At 39.3% G+C, this 13,477-nt stretch overlaps 1 protein-coding gene across 1 annotated transcript in view; it reads left to right on the top strand.

Moving 5' to 3' along the window:
• The window catches only part of EXOC4 (exocyst complex component 4), a 731,315-nt gene that overhangs the window by 297,519 nt on the left and 420,319 nt on the right, over nucleotides 1-13,477 (top strand). The gene's annotated exons all lie outside the window — the stretch shown is intronic.

Raw genomic sequence — 13,477 nt, 5'->3', positions numbered from 1 at the left:
CAGTTTTGGCAGAAGAAGCCCAGTTGTTTTTGGATTGTTGAAGTTGAAATGTCTGAGATAGTCAAGTAAAATCTGGAATTTGGGAGAGAGGTCTGGGCTCTACTGAAGAGTTTTATTAGCATTCAGGTGGGAGTTGATACCATGATGGTGCCTTTGATCATTCAGGGAGGGAGGAAGAAGAGCAAAGAATTGGAGAATAAAATCTCGAGGACGGATAGAAGTGTGGAGGAGAGCATATTGACTTAAAATCATAGTCATCATCTCCCCTCAAAACCCCTTGCTTCTTGACTTTCCCTGTTCTCTCAAGGTAGCAGTATTCACAATGTATTTAGAATCCAAAACTGTGAGTCCTCTCTGGCCGTTACCTTTGCCTAATCTGTTACCAACTTGTTTTGTTTTTTTCTTTTACAAGACTTTTCAAACATGTCATTTCTTATTTTTTCCTCTTGTGCCATTGTTTTTTAGGCCTTTGTTTTTAGTCTGTTTTCATTTTCTTTTAACCTGTCTTCTTAAGAATTTTCTCTCCGAGGGGCGCCTGGGTGGCTCAGAGGGCTAATGCCTCTGCCTTCAGCTCAGGTCATGATCTCGGGGTCCTGGGATCGAGCCCCGCATCGGGTTCTCTGCTCAGTGGGGAGCCTGCTTCCTCCTCTCTCTCTGCCTGCCTCTCTGCCTACTTGGATCTCTGTCTGTCAAATAAATAAATAAAATCTTAAAAAAAAAAAAAAAAAAGAATTTTCTCTCCGACTTTTTATTGACTCAATGTAAGCTTTCTAATGATGAAGAAAACTTCTACTATTTAAGAAAAATAAGGTTTGGGATGCCTGGGTGGCTCAGTTGGTTAAGCAGCTGCCTTCAGCTCAGGTCATGATCCCAGTGTGCCGGGATCGAGTCCCACATCAGGCTCCTTGCTCAGCAGGGAGCCTGCTTCTCCCTCTGCCTGCCATTCTGTCTGCCTGTGCTCTCTCTCTCTCTCTCTGACAAATAAATAAATAAAATCTTTAAAAAAAAAAAAAGAAAGAAAGAAAAGAAAAGAAAAATAAGGTTTGAAAGTGTTCCTTTGTAAGAGGACAGACCCTGGCATTCAAGGTCCTCCGGAATCTACCTCTAATTTCTCCTTCTTAACATAAATCTCCACAAGTCTTGGGGGTTTGCCATTCTGCTGTATTTGATCCTCGTGTGTTTTCATGTCTGTGTTTTCTTAGGCTGTTTCTATTACCATCAGTCCTTCTCACACAAAGATCCAACTCAAGGATTCAAGTCTCATTTCCTCTTTGAGGAGGAGGCAGTGTGGTGCTGTGTGAAGAGTTCTGTGCGCATCCTCGTTTCGTGCGAAACCTGTGTGGCTTTGAACAAATTTACTCAATTTCAGATCCCTTACTTGTAAACGAGGCTATTGTAGGGGGGAATTAATTTTAGAAAAAGTGAAATGTGAACCATCGTAGTTAATATTTCTGATTTCTGTCCCTTTGGGTTGTCTCACTCACTCCTTTATTCATTCATTCATTTATTCAATGGATAGCTGCCTGGGCAGTACTGGGCACTACTGGGATGTAGCTTTGAACAAAATGGACAAAAATCCCAGCCATCATGGAACTTAGAAGAGATGGGTGGTAAGTAAGATAAGAAATCTCGTCTAATGTTGTAATAATGATAAGGGCTAAGGAGGGACACTAAAGCAGGAAGGAGGCATGAAGGAAGGTTGAAATTGGAGATGGGGTGCATGGAGAAGGCCTCTCCGAGACGTTTCCTCATTAGAAGTTTGGAAACACGCTTGACAGACTCCTAGTCTTTAGTCCTCAGCCCATGACATGCTGTTGTCCGTCTAGAGGTGCTCATGTGGTCAGCTTTGACCTCTGCTCCATTATGGGCTCATTGCGCTGAGGACACTTTGTATCAGCTCTTTGTACTCCTCACCCCACTTATGCTGCAGGGAGAATAGTCACCCCAGCAGAATTGATAGAATATCAAAATATAGCTGGAAATGGTGGAGAAGGCCGGCCTTCCTATCAAAGAGGAGGTTGATGGGAGTTAAATATTGAATCTTTGTTCCATTCAATTTTTATCAGCCCAGGCACTTAGGATTGCAAAATCGAAACTGGAAGAATAAAAACCAGTTGCCTCCATTAGGTGCTGTTAATTGTTGTTTGGAAACTGAACGAGGATGGCTGTGAGCACACAGAAACTGAACTTGACTGGGTGGGGAGGCCACAGCCAGTTTTATTCAAATCCTTTGTTACAAGGTGTTTGCATCAGATCAAACAAAAATCACCAAGTAAAATGCCCAAGTTTTAGCATCATTGTTTGAACCCATCAGCAAAATCAAATGATGGCTTGAATATGTAATTAACAGTTAAATTTCTCCTCCAGATTGCTATAGTTTCCAGTGTACCAGGCAGGAACTTGGAATCAGAAAGAGGAACTCAGAATGTGCAACTCTTACTTCTGGTTCAGTTTTTTCCAAAGAAAAGTTATCCTGAGAAGAGTTAAAATTTCCTGCCAACAATGACACGAAAGCTATGTTGTTGCTGTTGCTTCTGTTTTGAACTTTGAAAAAAGAAAACCCAGCAAACACTACACTTTGATTAGCTCGAGCATTTTGTTCCCTTAGGGGAGTCTGTAGACTGTAATTTCATCACAAAAAAAAGTGGTGCCTGAGCTCTAACCAAACTTTGAGTTTGTTTTTCCCTTGGGGATTTGACATTTTCTGGTTCCTGACATTTTTACCGTTGTTAGACACACTTCTTTGTATTCCTGCCCGATATTCATCCCCTCCAGGAATTTGTGTGTTTTATCTACTGGAAGGCAGGAATGCCTTCTGTTTTGGACAAGTCCTTTAATTGTTCAAATAAATCCAACTATAGTGTAATAGACCAATCATTAGGAACGGAGCCATGTGGCAGCATTTAGAATCATGAGACCCAGATTCTCCGCTCGGTGCAGAGAAGAAATTAAATACCGTGTACACAAAATGAATGGTTTCCTTTCCTTTTTCCCTCCTCACCTGGCCCTCCCCACCCCACCTTTTGAAAATATTAAATAGCATCCTAAAAGCAAACACAATGCCATTTGTTTTAGTCTTTTTGGCGTGCTTATTAGTAGTTGTCTGTCTGGGAGCATAATAATTTATTAGCCAGTAAGTAAAATAGTAACAAAGTTTGCCTTTTTGCCACTGTCCTCTATTTTATATAAATGTCCAATAAAAAAAGCAATGAAGGCCTGGTATTTTTTGCTCCCTTTTCAGCTGTTTTGATGTAATTCCACTTTAATGGGTACATTAGTAATGGATACATTCCATATATGTAGATACAGAGAGAGAGACAGAGTCATCTAATTTCCTAGCAACATTCCCTGTTTTCCTTCATTGTTAATAACATAGACACTTGGTTAAAAAAAATACACCTTCTGGAACTAAGTTGTTGATACGAATCTGCTAAGGGGCTTATTGTAACAGTTAGTTTGCAGAAGTGATTTCTCGTTGGTTTGGACCCTCCTGGACAGAATGCGCAGCTCATTTGGTTACAAGAGGTGACACTTGGTTTGGGAGATTGAATGAATGTAGGTTTGAGAATTGGTTCATTTTTGCCCCATTCAGTGGCAACAAAGTGGATAGACAAAGTGGATAGTGCTGTCCACTGTGTTCCTACGAGTATAATTTGATTCTGATGGGACCAACCAGTTTTTGTAATTTTTCCCATTCAGACCTCTGAAATTCACCAACCTGTGTTTATTCTTTCACCAAACATAGGTATGGCAAGGTCCAAACTTGAGTTCCTCAAAGCCTTAGAAGCCTTTGGAAAGGATTCTTTTTAGGCCACTATATTGTACACAGGAATGTTCACACCTGGAATTATCTGGAGAGCCTTTGAAAGATCCATTCACCAACAAAATTGATAGCTATTTATCAAATGGCTTAAATTTTCAAAAAATCAGCAAAGTCTTCCATTTTGGTGTTACTACTCAGGCTTCATTTGATGAGATACACAGCAGAGAGTACTGTGACTAGTTCCCACTTCTGTGCATTAGGTAATATTGCGGTGCTGTTTTGTTTCTACGAGTGGAACAGAATGAATAACATCTGGGTAAGGAGAGATTTATCAAGGTAGGATTGGAGATGCTGCTTCATTGTTCTGGTTGTAGGCTCTGACATTTCATCATTAGTCTTGGTATTTCCAGCTCACTATCTGAAATTAACTCTTCTAATCCTTACCTACTGGGCATAACCGTCAGAGCCTGAGATAATCCAGCTAGAAATCTTTAAGCCAGAGGCCCTCTTGCTCCCTGAATTAGTAATGTGTATGTAATTATAAAATGGGCATCAGTTTGTCTTTGGAAGTAGGGATTGAGAACAGTTGATGAAGTCCACTTGTCAGATCTGTACAGTAAATAATCCTAGGAGTTCTTTATGGATAGAAGCTCTTGAATTATGAAGCTCCCTCCTGTTTAGAGTTTTGACTTCTGTATTTTCCATACATCGAAGGCTTGGCTTTAAAAGGCAATCCTTTTTTTTTTTTCCTTGTTATATCCAGTAGTCACAACTCCTGCTTCTCACTTTTCCAAAATGCTTGTAGCAGTGTGTTTCTATAATAGATGAGCAAGCATATTTGAGCAAATGTAGTAAAATATACATCTTAAAAACAATATACAAAAGAATTTATTAAGCAAACAGAAAGAAACCTGCTTCGATCATTAAATATTAAAATTAATTATTAAATATTAAAACAAGAATAATTTCCTATCCAAATCCACATTTTATGTGGTTACATAAAGACATAGTAAAATTTAATAATAATTTAAAATGCATTTATCAAAAAAAGATCCTGTGATGCCTCTCTGTATGTTGGATAAAAATAAGTCATATTCTCCCAACAAGGAGAATTGGGGCAGAGCAATGAAGAGAGACCACCCTCAAAGCAAACATACCTCCTGTTAACTAATTTGGATATCTTGGAAGCAAAACCATGCTTGCCTAAACTGAGAGAGGAATTTTAGAACCTAACAGTTGACAGAAACCTTAAAGGGTAACCAGTTTGATGCAGGTGAAATGGTGCATCTTAAACCAAGAGGTATGTGTGAGGTTTTGTAGATGAGAGAGACAAACAGTAAAATCTAGAGGGGAAGACAATAAAAGCTGGTTATAAGAGATGGGGCAGGAAAAGAATGAGAAAAGGTTTCCATTTGGAGACTTTTCTCCCTTTCTTTGTTCTAGCAATATGAACTGTAGTTTTTTGGGTTTTTAAAAAATATTTTATTTATTTATTTGAGAGAGACAGAATTAGTGAGGGAGAGCATGAGCGAGAAAGAGGAGAGGCAGACTCCCCACCGAACAGAGAGCCCGAGGTGGGGCTTGATCCCAGGGCCCTGGGATCACGATCCAAGCCAAAGGCAGATGCTCAACTGACTGAGCCATCCAGGTGTCCTGAACTTTGTTTTTTGAATTTTGGTCTATTGAATTCTAAAGCATGCCTAACACCAACAATGGACTCCTTCCTATCTCTCCCACTTCCTGTATCTTCTCACCAAACTTCTCAAGTCTTCGATTTTTTTTTTCTAAGGAATCGATGGAGAGTCCTGGATTTGAGGATTGCCCGTGTTCCTCCGCATCCCCATCAGACCTCTCTCCTCTCTGGCTCCTAAGGAGTTGAAGCCCAGATTATGGCACTTCTTTCTGCCTGTCTTTGTCATAGCTGATGAGATAGATGTATCTTCCAAGTGGCCTTGGTCACTTCCTCCCCTCCATCCTTTGCCTTGCTCCAGCTTTGCTCTCACCCCACAATTTTCTCCATGTGTCTTCCATCTCCCCCCCTTGACCCCCAGGGCCATTTATTTTCTCTTATCCCGCTGTATAGCTACTCCATTTGTTGGGTATCCCAATTCTTGACCTAATCTGGATTTCTTTCTTGTCCTTTAACTGCAATAGCAGAAATGCTCTTTGGTTCTTTTATTTTACATTGCAAAAAGAAATTGTACATGGGTTTATGAGAAATTTTGTGAGACTTTTTTTTTTTTTAATTTCCTAATGTGCTGTCTTGTTCTGAAGAAAAGACAAAAATAGACAATATTAACTTTGTTTTACTTTATTTTTTTATCTTTTCAGTTTATTTTTTTTAACTTTGTTTTAAACGTAGGGAAAACCTGCATTAAATTGTTCATATTTGTAAAATGGATAGAACTACTTAAGATCAGATTTTCCTGCTATTAAATTCCATCATTCATCATCAGTCCCTTTGTTCCCCTAACTCAGTGATTTTTTTGTTGTTGTTTATAATTTCATAGGTTTTGTTTGTTTTGGAGCTTGGGAAAAAAAATAGGATGCTTCTGTGGGGAAATTCTTTTTTTTTTTTTTTTAATTTTATTCTTTTTTATTTTCTTGGGCTGCAATGTATATGTCCCCACAGAAATCTTTTTTCTTTTTTTTTTTTTAAGTTAACATATAATTTATTATTAGCCCCAGGGGTACAGGTCTGTGAATCGCCAAGTTTACACACTTCACAGCACTCACCATAGCACATACCCTCCCCAATGTCCATAACCCCACCCCCCTTCTTCCAGTCCCCTCCCCCCAGCAACCCTCAGTTTGTTTTGTGAGATTAAGAGTCTCTTATGGTTTGTCTTTCTCCGGATCCCATCTTGTTTCATTTATTCTTTTTCTACCCCCCAAACGCCTCTGTGGGGGAAATTCTTATATCATTTTATATAACTTAGGCTATTAGTGATAGAAACACGCCTCTTCCACATTAATAAATGGGCTTCCCAGTTAGCGCAACATTAAGCTCCTCCAGTAAGATAGTCTTCTGGTTTAGTACAGAGGGCTTCCGGCTTTGTTTCTCTCCTATTCTCATGGGGTCTTCCCTTTTCCAAGTGTGGATTTTATCTTCACATTGTCTCCAAGATGGTGCCAGTCACCCAAGGACCCAAGCTTTGATGGCTATCACATCCACACAAGAACTCTAGAGGCAACAGACGCCCACCTTCCTTTGGATTTCCTGTATAAAACAAGAGCGCCTTTCTCAGAAGATGCCATATCTCACTGGCTAGAATTACAGAACCTTCCTTAAGTCTGGCTCTGACCCTTAAGGGCACTGGGGTCAGCCTTCCATACGGTATGTTGTCCAGAAGAACAAAATCAGAGTTCTTTTGAAAAGAAGAAACTGGTGCACCTGGGTGGCTCAGTGGGTTAATAAAGCCTCTGCCTTCAGCTCAGGTCATGATCCCAGGGTCCTGGGATCAAGCCCCACATCGGGCTCTCTGCTCAGCAGGGAGCCTGCTTCCTCCTCTCTCTGCCTGCCTCTCTGCCTACTTGTGGTCTCTGTCTGTCAAATGAATAAAATCTTAAAAAAAAGAAAAGAAGAAACTGAGAGGGATAATTGGGATGTGAATTTGTAGCCAGCTTTTCAGTTTTGTTAACCTTCTTTAACATATGTAGACTATCCTTTCAGTCAGTTAGATCATACAGATCAAGTTTGGTGAATTGATGTCCACTAGAATACCCACTCTATCAATAGGGCTTATGTTCTGTGTAACTAATAAAAACATGAAATAACAATGGCTTCTATAAGGTAGAAGCCTTCTGTGGCAGAACCATGGTGCAAAATGATGGCCATTGCAGCCACTGAATGAAAAAAAGACAAACTAGAAAGGGGGCAAAGGGCTTGTCCAGCCGTCTTTTAATTGTATTGTAAGAAGCTACAGCACAACACTTGTGCTTGTATCCTGTTGGCCTGAATTAGTGATACAGCCACACTTTACTTTCAGAGAGAGGACCAGAAATACAATCTGAATTTCAAGATGCTCAACTAAAAATCAGAAGAGCTATTAGTATGAAAGATTGATTATTGGCTACAACTAAGTCTTTGCCACACTCTTCCAGTCTAATCACTATTAGTGAACAGATGATCAGTTATTTAGTATCTGGACTTTGTTCATCTCCATTTGTCCTTATGAAAGCTGTGCCTGTGTGGGCAAAATGATGCCTGACGTTCTGGAAAATACAGAACATCGAGTATATAGTTATGCTGCGCAGCATGGTTGCAAGAGTTACATAAGGCTCGTGAGCTCTTAAAGTGTGGCTAATGCAACTGAAGGACAGAATTTTAAATTTTATTGTATTTTAATTAATTTAAAAACTGATACTGATTCATTTACTGCAAACTTTTAATTATATCTCGAATAGCTTGGGTATATGAAATCTTCTATTTCAGTTGGAGATTTTATGAAGCCTAAGTACATTTCAGGGGGTTTTTTTGGTGAAAATTTAATGTCTGGATTGAGTTGTGCTCTAAGTATAAAATGTAAACTTGGATTTCAGAAGCAGTATTAAAGAAGAATATAAAACCTGCAAAATTTTTAATGTGTTTACATGTGTAAGTGGTATTTAGGGATGTATGGGGTTAAGTTAAAATCTTAGTAAAATTAATTTCACTGTTTTTTTTTTACTTTTTAAATGTGACTACTGGAAAATTCTCAATGACATGGGACTCACATGTTTCCATTGGTCAGCACTCAGTTGAGGTCACATGTTTCCATTAGTCAGCACTCATCTCTCAATTGAGGACATGACCCCATGTGCAAATGAAGAGCCTTGCTAACATTTCCTGGTTTTGGAGGAAGCAGAAATTCCAAGATGAGTAGAGAGAACCGTGGTTTATCTTTTTTGTCCTGTTGTTCTTGCTGGATGCTACTATATTCTATTCGCTTTACCTGTGTTTTGCCATATTCTTTCTCCTCTTGTTCCTCTCTTGTTCTTCCATGTTGTCCTTACCCTGTCTGATGCTTCCCTTTGGCCCTCCCTTACCTCAGATGAGACTTGCTGACTGATCGCTTTTCGACGGAAGATCACCATGCTGTCTGAAAGGTTACGGAATATGGTGGATCGTTGTGGCTTCGATGGCAGATAGCAAATCAGCCTTTCTCGCATTAACTTCCACATCTCCTACAACCTTGTCCTGAACTTCGGTTGTATCTGAGATTGATGAGCACAGATTTAGTCTGTTCTTGAGATTCTGGAATGTTTTGAGTCCAAAGGCTAGCTTTTATTATTTCGTTTATTTTGGTGTCTGTGGTGAGATAGTTGTGGGGAGGTGGTATGATTCTTATTCCGCTGAGTACAGATTCGTGTCCAGCTTGACATTATTTCCCCTGAATATCACACTACAAGTTAATTATAGAGCAGGTATTGGAAACTAGACAGATCCTTTGACTTTTGAGGGTTTGAACGTTCCTTGCAATGCCTAACATTTTCCATTTGTTTGGAAGTACATACCGTCTGTCAAGATCTTAGGCAAGGTACTTCCCCTTTTGATATCTTGATTTTTTTTCTCCTAAGTTGCTTTAGTAGCACTTGGTTTATTGACTTCATTACTGTGAGGCTCAGATGAGAGTGTGATTGCAAAAGCAGTTTGGACATTAAGTAGCTGTGTTATTATAAGGTATTATTATTTATGTAGACCTGTTTTCTTCTTCAGGGAAGGGAGGGTTGCATAGTTTTCCCCTTGCCCGATCAGCTAGGTGTGGAGTACTCTCTATTATTTGCACTAATGGAGAGAATCAGTGTTGCCCATTTTCCAAAAAGGCAGAAAAATCATTTAGAAAATATTTCAGCATTTGCATTTATATATGGGTCTTTCTGATGTTCGAAGAATTCATAATTCTAGAATCAAAACAACAGGGCGCCTGGGTGGCTCAGTGGGTTGGGCCTCTACCTTCGGCTCAGGTCATGATCCCAGGGGCCTGGGATCGAGTCCCGCATAGGGCTCTCTGCTCAGCAGGGAGCCTGCTTCTCCTCATCTCTCTCTCTGTCTGTCTCTCTGCCTATTTGTGATCTCTCTCTCTGTCAAATAAATAAATAAAATCTTTAAAAACAACAACAACAACAACAACAAAATTGTCCTATCCAGAAGAAACGAAGAAACTTTACAGCTTTACCGTCTTATCCCTTTGTTCCCCTATGAACTATTGCGGGGTAGAAATGCATCTGTGTTTCTAACCAGTAAAGGGCTCTAGCTTCAAGTATTGTTGGCTTATTTTCTTAATATTTCAAACCTCTGTTTAGTCAGAAACAGACATTTGAGAAATAGCCTTTTTCTTAGCTTCTAAAGAAGCATCAACTGTATACAAATTATACCAAGAAAGTACACAATTAAATATTGTTGGTATACATTTTAAAGCAGGTTTGCTCTGAATCACCTATCCTGGGGATAATCTCTTAAAGATTGTCCTGGCAACAGCCCATGGAAATGAGACAGATACAGACTCCCTTGCCCACACTCTTTGTCTCGTTTATATGTTCCTTTAAAACAACAACTAAGAAATAGTTTATTTGCCACATTCTTTTCTCTGTTTTTTTCTTTTCATAGACTTCTCTGTGTTTGAGTTAGTATTTTCCAGGGTTAAAAAATCTCATCAGTTTTTTAGTTAATTGGTGTTTTTTGGTATCATTGGCCTGGAACATTCAGTCATAGTCACATTATTTATATTCAGAGGCATTTCTTTTATAAGTGGAAAGACCCGATGGAAATATTTGGTGCTATCTGTGAAAATGTTTGGAGTTATGTATGTATGTGTATGTCTGTGTATGTGTGTATATGTATGTATATGTGTACACACACACACACACACACACACATATGCATGTGTATTTTTTAAGAATTAAGAGGCTGTAAATCATTCTGAGTTACTGTTTATCCCATTACATATTACATTTATTCCCTGATGGAAATAATCTTTATAAATATACAAAACATTCTAAAACGGCCTGTCAGTCTCCGTGCCCCTCTCCCCCCTGCCACATTCCTCAGTTCTCCTAGTCAGGGAGAAGAGAGGAGCCCTGTGAGGGGGGAGTATAGCAGAGAAGATGGCCTAGCAGTTGTCTGCTTTTCTTTTCTTCTGCTGGAGGACAGAAGACAGCTCAACTGAGCATCTCAGCTGCACCAGCCGCTCTGGCAGCTGCTGTATCTTAAGGTATGACCATGGCCTTTGCCATTTTGCCAGGACACAGTCCAAAAATAGAGCTGATGGCAGAGTAAGTCAAGCTTCACGGCTTCCTGAACATCTGGGACTTGTGTCTATTGCTAGCTGAGGTTTGGCACCAAAAACACTTTATCCCAAATTTCTATTTTGAAGAAAGCCTCCAGATCATCTCTGGGACGTGGAGGCGGTCCAGTCCATATCCTGCACCTGCCCACCCAGCTGGTCCCCAGTTAGAAAGGTTCACATTTTCCAGTACTTTGGTTGACTGTCTAACCTTAATTGTGTGACTGCGTGTCTAAATGGCAGTGTCCATGTGGATGCGTGTGCGTGCGTGTGTGTTTGTATAAACACACGATTCTAAGTACGCAACTGCTGTATGGTATCACGTCTTATCTATAGAATGTGTACATATGTAAACTTTTTACAATTTTGTTAAGTTGGGTCCAGCATGATGCTGACACGCTGACTTTTATGAAATTGGTTTTTATTAAAGTCTGCAGGTTCGTCTTGCACTGGCAGTGGCTTTGATTAAGCACTGTATCAGGGTCATATCCTAGAATAACAGCACTTCGAAATCCCTGGCTGTTTCTGAAAGAATTGTGATTAAATTTCTGGCTGTTTTCCCGTGATTACTAATGTCTGCTGAGGGTTGAGTTTCCCCGGTTGTTATTGGCGATTGAGTTGTGTGGCAGCCCCCGTGCTTTCTTGCCAATATCAGTGGCATTCTCGAGGGAAGAGTGATTTTCCATTGAAATGTGAGAACTAAAAGCTGTAACAAAATTAACACGGGGTCTAGGGTTTCTGATATGACTACAGAACTAGAATGGGAATATTTCCTAAAGTCCAATTCATCTGTGATTGCATTTCAGACAAAACAACACTGCTGTAATGAGAAGGGAGAGGAGCCCATCCAAAAGAGCCTATGGATGAACAGGTTGAGGAATGAGTTATGGCAGAGTGAAGTCTAGGCAGTCAGATATTGCAGCTTCAGCTGGGCCTTCCTTGTTGACAGGTGTGTTCTTGCCTTGGCCTGAGCACCCCAGGCAGCAGCACACCTAGGAGACCTCTGCTTTTAGGAGGGATTTCCTTGCCTGCCAGCAGGGAATGGAAAATGCTCTGCCTTCCTATGGTGTTGAAAACAAAGTGTTTGTGGGTGTGTTTTTATGTGTGTGAGAAGGGATGTGGTTCCTTAGGTTTTAAGATATACTGTGAAATTAGGGTCATCTAAATGAGGACAATTATTAAATCTCTACCACCACCCCAGTTAATTATACGTTCTCTTCCACATAGAAAGCAAAACTGCCGGATAAAAAATTTTAAGAATATTTAACAATTTATTTAAGAATATTAGATATGTGATTTTTTTCAGTTAATACCAAATTAAAATCATACATAATTTTACTCTTTTCCTTGCTGGTTTTTTTTTTTTAAATGTAAACAGGTGGCTTAATACATTCTTATTTTAAAATAGATGTAGATTTATAGGAAACTTGCAAAGATAGTGCAGGATTTCACATTAACTCAGATCCAGTTTCCTGTCTTATTACAGTCTCATATCATTATGATTTATTCTTCAAATTAATGAACCAATATGATACACTATTATTAGCTACGGTTCTTCCCCCCCCCCCCCAGGTTTTCTTGGTTTTACCTTTTTCCTTCTATGATCGCATTCAGGATACCTCCTTATTACATTTAACAGTGGTGTCATGTTAGGACGTTCTTGGTTAGAGTTTGTATGATGGCCCTGAAAATTTTCAAGAGTGCCTCGCAGGAATTTTATAGAATGTTCTTCAGTTGGTCCTTACCTGATGTTTCTCTTATAATGAGCCTGGAGTTCTGTGTTTTTGAAGAGGAAGACACAGAGTGCAAATGTAGCTCACAACACTTCATATCAAAGGTATAGGTTCTCAGGATAACTTACTTCCGTTGACGCTACTACGTTGATCCTCTGGCTGAGGTCAGGTTTGTCCGGTTGTTCCTCTATAAAGTTTATAGATAATGTTAATAGATAATATAAGTAAAGTTTATAGATAATAAAGTTTATAATATCACTTTGTGCAGCCCGTGTTTGCTAGTCCTTTATCTTTGGAAATTTTAGGACTTGGGTATTTATTTTCTACCCATGTAGGTTATAAATTCCTTAAGGGTCGGGCACTGTATCTTAGACTTTTTATTCTCTGTCACTGTACCATATAGAAATGCTTTTATGATACCTGTCTGTGAGTTGATTTAGAATTTGCCCATTGTGCTCTACCAAAATTTAAATTACAAATTTAATTTTTAAGCTTAAATGCAGTGTTATGTAAATACCTAAATTTATCTTGAGAGAGTTCTGAACACACTTGGTACTTCTTATTCAGCTCTTTTTTTTTTTTTATATTTATTTTAATTTTGAGGGCTGATTTCAAGATAGAACAGTGGACTTCTGGTCTTATCTCTGCTCTTCTTTCATACATCATTAAATAATCCTACATCATTAATGATGTATAAAGAAGGGGGAACCGTAGAA

The sequence above is a fragment of the Mustela nigripes genome, chromosome 4, assembly GCF_022355385.1.
Source record: "Mustela nigripes isolate SB6536 chromosome 4, MUSNIG.SB6536, whole genome shotgun sequence".
Classification (NCBI taxonomy): Eukaryota; Metazoa; Chordata; class Mammalia; order Carnivora; family Mustelidae; genus Mustela; species Mustela nigripes.
This window is presented reverse-complemented; position numbering and strand designations above follow the sequence as displayed.